Source organism: Ovis aries, chromosome 3, assembly GCF_016772045.2.
Source record: "Ovis aries strain OAR_USU_Benz2616 breed Rambouillet chromosome 3, ARS-UI_Ramb_v3.0, whole genome shotgun sequence".
NCBI classification, from domain to species: domain Eukaryota; kingdom Metazoa; phylum Chordata; class Mammalia; order Artiodactyla; family Bovidae; genus Ovis; species Ovis aries.
Window position 1 is genome coordinate 117,005,361 of NC_056056.1, and position 6,000 is coordinate 117,011,360.

Here is a 6,000-nt window from a genome sequence, read left to right on the forward strand (position 1 = left end):
GCATTCGATTGGGTGTTTGAATTTTCACCTTTGCTCTTTGCTTCTCTTCTTTTCTCAGCTATTTGTAAGCTCTCCTCAGACAGCCAGTTTCCTCGTTTGCATTTCTTTTTCTTGGGGATGGTCTTGATCCCTGTCTCCTGTACAGTGTCATGAACCTCTGTCCATAGTTCTTCGGGCACTCTGTCTATCAGATCTAATCCTTTGAATCTGTTTTTCACTTCCAAGTTATAATCATAAGGGATTTGATTTAGGTCATACCTGAATGGTCTAGTGGTTTTTCCCTACTTTCTTCAATTTAAGTCTGAATTTGGCAGTAAGGAGTTCATGATCTGAGCCACAGTCAGGTCCCAGTCTTGTTTTTGCTGACTGTATAGAGCTTCTCCATCTTTGGCTGCAAAGAATATAATCAGTCTGATTTCAGTATTGACCATGGTGATGTCCATGTGTAGAGTCTTCTCTTGTGTTGTTGGAAGAGGGTGTTTGTTATGACCAGTGTGTTCTCTTGGCAAAACTCTATTATTAGCCTTTGCCCTGCTTCACTCTGTACTCCAAGGCCAAATTTTCCTATTACTCCAGGTGTTTCTTGACTTCCTACTTCTACATTCCAATCTCTTATAATGAAAAGGATATCTTTTTTGAGTGTCAGTTCTAGAAGGTCTTATAGGTCTTCATAGAACCATTTAGCTTCTTCAGCATTACTGGTCGGGGCATAGACTTTGATTACCATGGTATTGAATGGTTTGCCTTGTAGACGAACAGAGATCATTCTGTCATTCTTGAGATTGCGTCCAAGTACTGCATTTGACTCTTTTGTTGACCATCATGGCTACTCCATTTCTTCTCAGGGATTCTTGCCCACAGTAGTAGATATAATGGTCATCTGAGTTAAATTCACCCATTCCAGTCCGTCTTAGTTTACCAATTCCTAAAATGTCGACATTCACTATTGCCATCTCCTGTTTGACAACTTCCAATTTTCCTTGATTCATGGACCTGACATTCCAGGTTCCTATGCAATATTGCTCTTTACAGCATCAGACCTTGCTTCTATCACCAGTCACATCCACATCCGGGTGTTGTTTTTGCTTCAGCTCTGTCTCTCCTAAGAAATGTTAAGGCTTGATAAATGCCAGAACAGTAAAACATGAACAAAGGATTTCATGGAACATGGTTGGCATCATGAAAGAGATGGCATTTATACTCGGTCTTTAAAAGTGAAAGTGAAAGTGAAGTTGCTCAGTCGTGTCTGACTCTTTGCCACCCCATGGATTGCAGCCTACCAGGCTCCTCCGTCCATGGGATTTTCCAGGCAAGAGTACTGGAGTGGGGTGCCATTGCCTTCTCCAAATAGTGACTGGCATTTTTATCCAGAGTAGTTGTCATAGAAAACTAAGATTCATATGTGTGTAAGACATGTTTTAAGCATAGATGTGAGATTTTTAATCTTCTATTTTCATATGAGGTATATATAAATGTTATAACTCTTAAGACTTAAAGTATCTGTATTTGATGTCAGTGGAACTTTTACAGTAGGAGATGAGATAAAATATTTAGGGAATAGGGGAGATGGTAAATGGGCAAGTTAACAATTTTGTGTTATGTGCAGCTCATAATTGTAGCTCTGTGAAGAGCTCCCACTGAGTCAATGGGAGGTGTGGGTGGAGGTTAGAGCCAGGTTAATTGTTGCATTCAACATCATTCAGGAGAAAAAGTGGAGATAAAATTCCAGCATTTATATTTCTGCCCTTCAATTTTCCTTCATCTCTATACTTGTATTTTCTTCACTCATTATTATTTATTTCCCATGCCTGAATTTTTTCTTCCCTTGACTCCTTCAGGTTATTGAAGAAATACAGTCCATAAAGTTGACTTTCAAGGTGTTTTAAAAATAAAGAGAATGCCAGTCATCTATTCATTTTTAATACAGTGTTGGAAATATAGTTCCTCGGAAAGTATTACCAAGGAATCTGATTGAAAAATAGATTTTGGGAGGAAAGAGGCATTTTACTACACATCTCTCTGGCAAGCTAGGGACTGTGGTACGCCAGCCATCCCTGCTAGGCCTGCAGGTATTTTAATTGTAATCCGACAAGTCATTTTTCTTTCTTAGTAGTTTTCTAGTCCTTTGGGATCCACCTTCACAATGACTATTAGTTTCTTGTATGTAAGGAAAGAACCTCTGACTCCAAATATGCAGCTTCAGGAACTCGGCCTTCGTATTCTCTGACCTCTCACCTTCACAGTGTGATTAACGTGTCAAGGATACTCCTGCCTAATTATCACCAACTCCAGGTAGCAATTCTCTTCACATTTGAGACTTTAAATTGTTATCAGTGTTCTTTCACTACTTTGTTAATGAAGAAAGTTAACATTTATGTAGATTAAAGAACGCCTGTATTTTGTTTCTTGTCTTCTTGAGTATTATTTTATTATTCTCACTCTTCAAATTTTCTACTTCTGTGTTTGCTTTTATTTTCACCCAGGTTGTTTTACCAATATGAATATTGTCTTTGGAAAACTTTTTGAGATATTCCATTGCTAAATTTGGAAAGCATTTATACAAATCCTGAGGGAACTGAAGATATCAGAAAGAAATATAAAACATTTTATGGACTGTTAAGTTGTCATGCTTATTAAATGCAAAAAATCCTCTTAAAGAGGAATAAACAAAACTTTCTTTTGTGTCTTCACCTTTCAAAGAGAGCTCTGGAAAACAACTTTCCATCAAGTCACAAATTTTATTGTGTAATTTAGTGAAACAATCACACAAACCAAGTTTGTTAGCTTTGAGCATTAAATGCACATGTGTATAAATTTATCATTATCTTGCTTATCACACAGTTTAAAGGTCTATTTTGATTTTTTTAAAATCACCGAAAATTTTCTTTTAATTTTTACAAACCTGAATGTATTCTGTCATAAAAAGGGTTGTATTTGTGTCACTGGCTTATTGGTGACTTTCATCTTTCTTTTAACTTCATAGAATCCATGAGTCTATCTATTCGTTTTCCTGGATATACAACATATAAGCTCATTGTAAAATTTAAACAAATTAAATATGTTAGGATGTCTTTCTAAAACTTGGCAACACCTCCATTAGATGAGATCTCAGATGAGCATTACTTTACGGCACTGAAGAACTGTAATTGTGTTTTCTCCAGAATGAGATGTAGGTTGAACTTCTTCATCTTATTGGTCTAGATCTCCATCTCCTACAAAGTTTATTTAATAATATTCTAATGTTACTCATGTCCTAGAAGTTTTCGTTTGTACATGGTAGCATTTGGGCATCGAACTTGTCTGATTTTATTTGTATCATTGGAACAGTTTAGGAGCGAAAATCCAGGAATTTTTATTAAGAAAATTTTAAATGTAGAAATATAAAAACAGAATATAGACAACTGAAACTTATTTCCCCAGCTTGATGACAGATGGACATTTTTAGGGCTAAACACATTATTTCTACTACCTAGAATTAAAAGAAAATATTGTAATGACAAACAAATACATTTACCAAATTCAAATAAATTCTTATAATCCTTATCTTATACCAGAATTTTACCCATTAGAGTTCTAAAATATTAATATGAAAGCATAATTCTATGCATTTAAAAATTTTCTGTGGTTTTTACCCATTAGAGTTCTAAAATATTAATATGAAAGCATAATCCTATGCATTTAAAATTTTTCTGTGGTTTTAGGCAAACGATCCAGTTCCATTAATGAACACCGGGCATGTTTCTCAGAGTTAAGCCAATACTGAAAAATATGAAAGCTCCTTATTCTTTTAAAGGACATACGTTGAACATGGAAAAGAACATGTTTGAGTTTCATTCTCTTTTGTTTTAATTTGTCTGCACACCTAACATATAGTAGTGAATGAATAATAAATATATAAAGGAAGGAAAAGAGGAAAGGGACAAATGAATGAACAAACAAATGAAGAGTTTCAGACAAAACTTGTCTGAAAAGGCAACACTGCTAATAAAAACTATTTCTAAGTATTTATTTTATTTCTTAAATATAAACTAACTGCAATACAGCAAGTAGACTGCTGCTGCTGGTGGTGCTGCTGCTAAGTCGCTTCAATTGTGTCTGACTCTGTGCAACCCCATAGACGGCAGCCCACCAGGCTCCCCCGTCCCTGGGATTCTCCAGGCAAGAACACTGGAGTGGGTTGCCTTTTCCTTCTCCAATGCATGAAAGTGAAAAGTGAAAGTGAAGTCGCTCAGTTGTGTCTGACTCTTAGCGACCCCATGGACTGCAGCCTACCAGGCTCCTCTGTCAGTGGGATTTTCCAGGCAAGTAGATTAGTGTTACCTAAAAACTGAGCCCCAATGAATAGATAAATTATCTGTAATTGGCATATCCCAGCACCCTATTAGGGAGTACTGACTTCCACTTATGTTTCATTTTCTTCACAGGCTGGCAGTGATCTTGCAAATTACAGTGAGATTGCTTCTTTCTAGGGTTAAGTTCTAAAGTCAGCTACTAAGGCAAAAAATGCCCTTGAAAAATCCTTTCTATCATCTATAAAACTTGATTTGGGGTCTATATCCTTATATAGTGGGCTTCCCTGGTGGCTCAGAACAGTAAAGAATCTGCCTGCAATGCAGAAGACCCGGGCTCATTGCTGGGTCAGGAAGATCCTTTGAGAAGGAAATGGCTACCCACTCCAGTATTCTTGCCTATATAATTCCATGGACAGAGGAGCCTGGCAGGTTATAGTCCATGGGGTCAGACTCAGAGACTAACACTCACTTTCACCCTGATACAGTAGTTCTTAAATGCATTAAAATTTTAGGAGTACTGTGCTAAACTTAAGTCAAAACAAAGTTGAAACCCTCAGGAGTGAATGACTCAGTGCTCTGTGAGAGGATGGCTTCAAGATTAAGAGTCTCTGCTTTGATACCAGCCTGCTGTGTGAATCCTAGGTCCAGTGATTAGAACCTGTGTGACCTTGGCTAAATGACAGTATGTCTTGCTCTGTTTCCACATCTGCAAAACTGGATTACCTAATAGGTTGTGATGAACCTAATAGATTATTATGAAGGTCAAGTGAGATAAACTGTGTAAACTGTTTGAAATAGTCTGGCATGCAGTAAGCGTGTTTGCTATTCTTCCTGACTTTATGACAACTATAAAATTCCTAATAGAGAACAAATGATGGATGAGAATTATAAAATGTTTTTGTTTGCCTGAAGGATTTACTCCATTCTGTTTTAATAAATCAGCCTCTGTAAACTTAATGAATGTAAATACATGTGTCTTAGGAGGAGGTAACTAGATAAAGTGTCACTGGGACACAGTAGGCAACGCTCACTGGATTTTCACCAAAATTTTGCATGTGAGCAGTTGGACATGCATACCATTTTTGAAAAAGATAGGGCGATGACCTTGACAGCTTGCACCTGTCTTTCCAGACTGGCAGTACCTATTGAAGCCTCACTGAACAGGAATCAGTCTCATGTGCTTAGGCATTAAATGCAAATTAAATTAGGATTAGGTTCTAAATCCCACTCAAAAGTTGTAGTCCTATTAATATAATCTCCTGCACTAAAATGCACCAGTTCACTCCTGCATGTATATATTTTTTGGCTACTTGACCAAAGAGTCTCCTCTACCATTACACGTGGCCAAGTTTCAATCACATATGTAGCCCCAGCTAGAATTCCAAAAAATGTTTTCTCTAGGTGTTCTGCCTTTAAAGTCTGTGGTTCCATTATCTACTCTGCACCTCCCTACCTAACACACATGCACATGCACACACACACACACACACACACACACACACACCCTCTGTAACTGTAGTTTCTTAAGCTTCGGTCGTGTCAGACTCTTGGCAACGCTATGGCTGTGACCCTCCAGGCTGCTCTGTCCAGAAGATTCTCCAGGCAACAATATTGAAGTGGGTTGCCATGTCCTCCTTCAGGAGATCTTCCCAACCTGGGGATTGAGCCCTCATCTCTTGAGTCTTCTGCACTTGCAGGCAGATTCTTT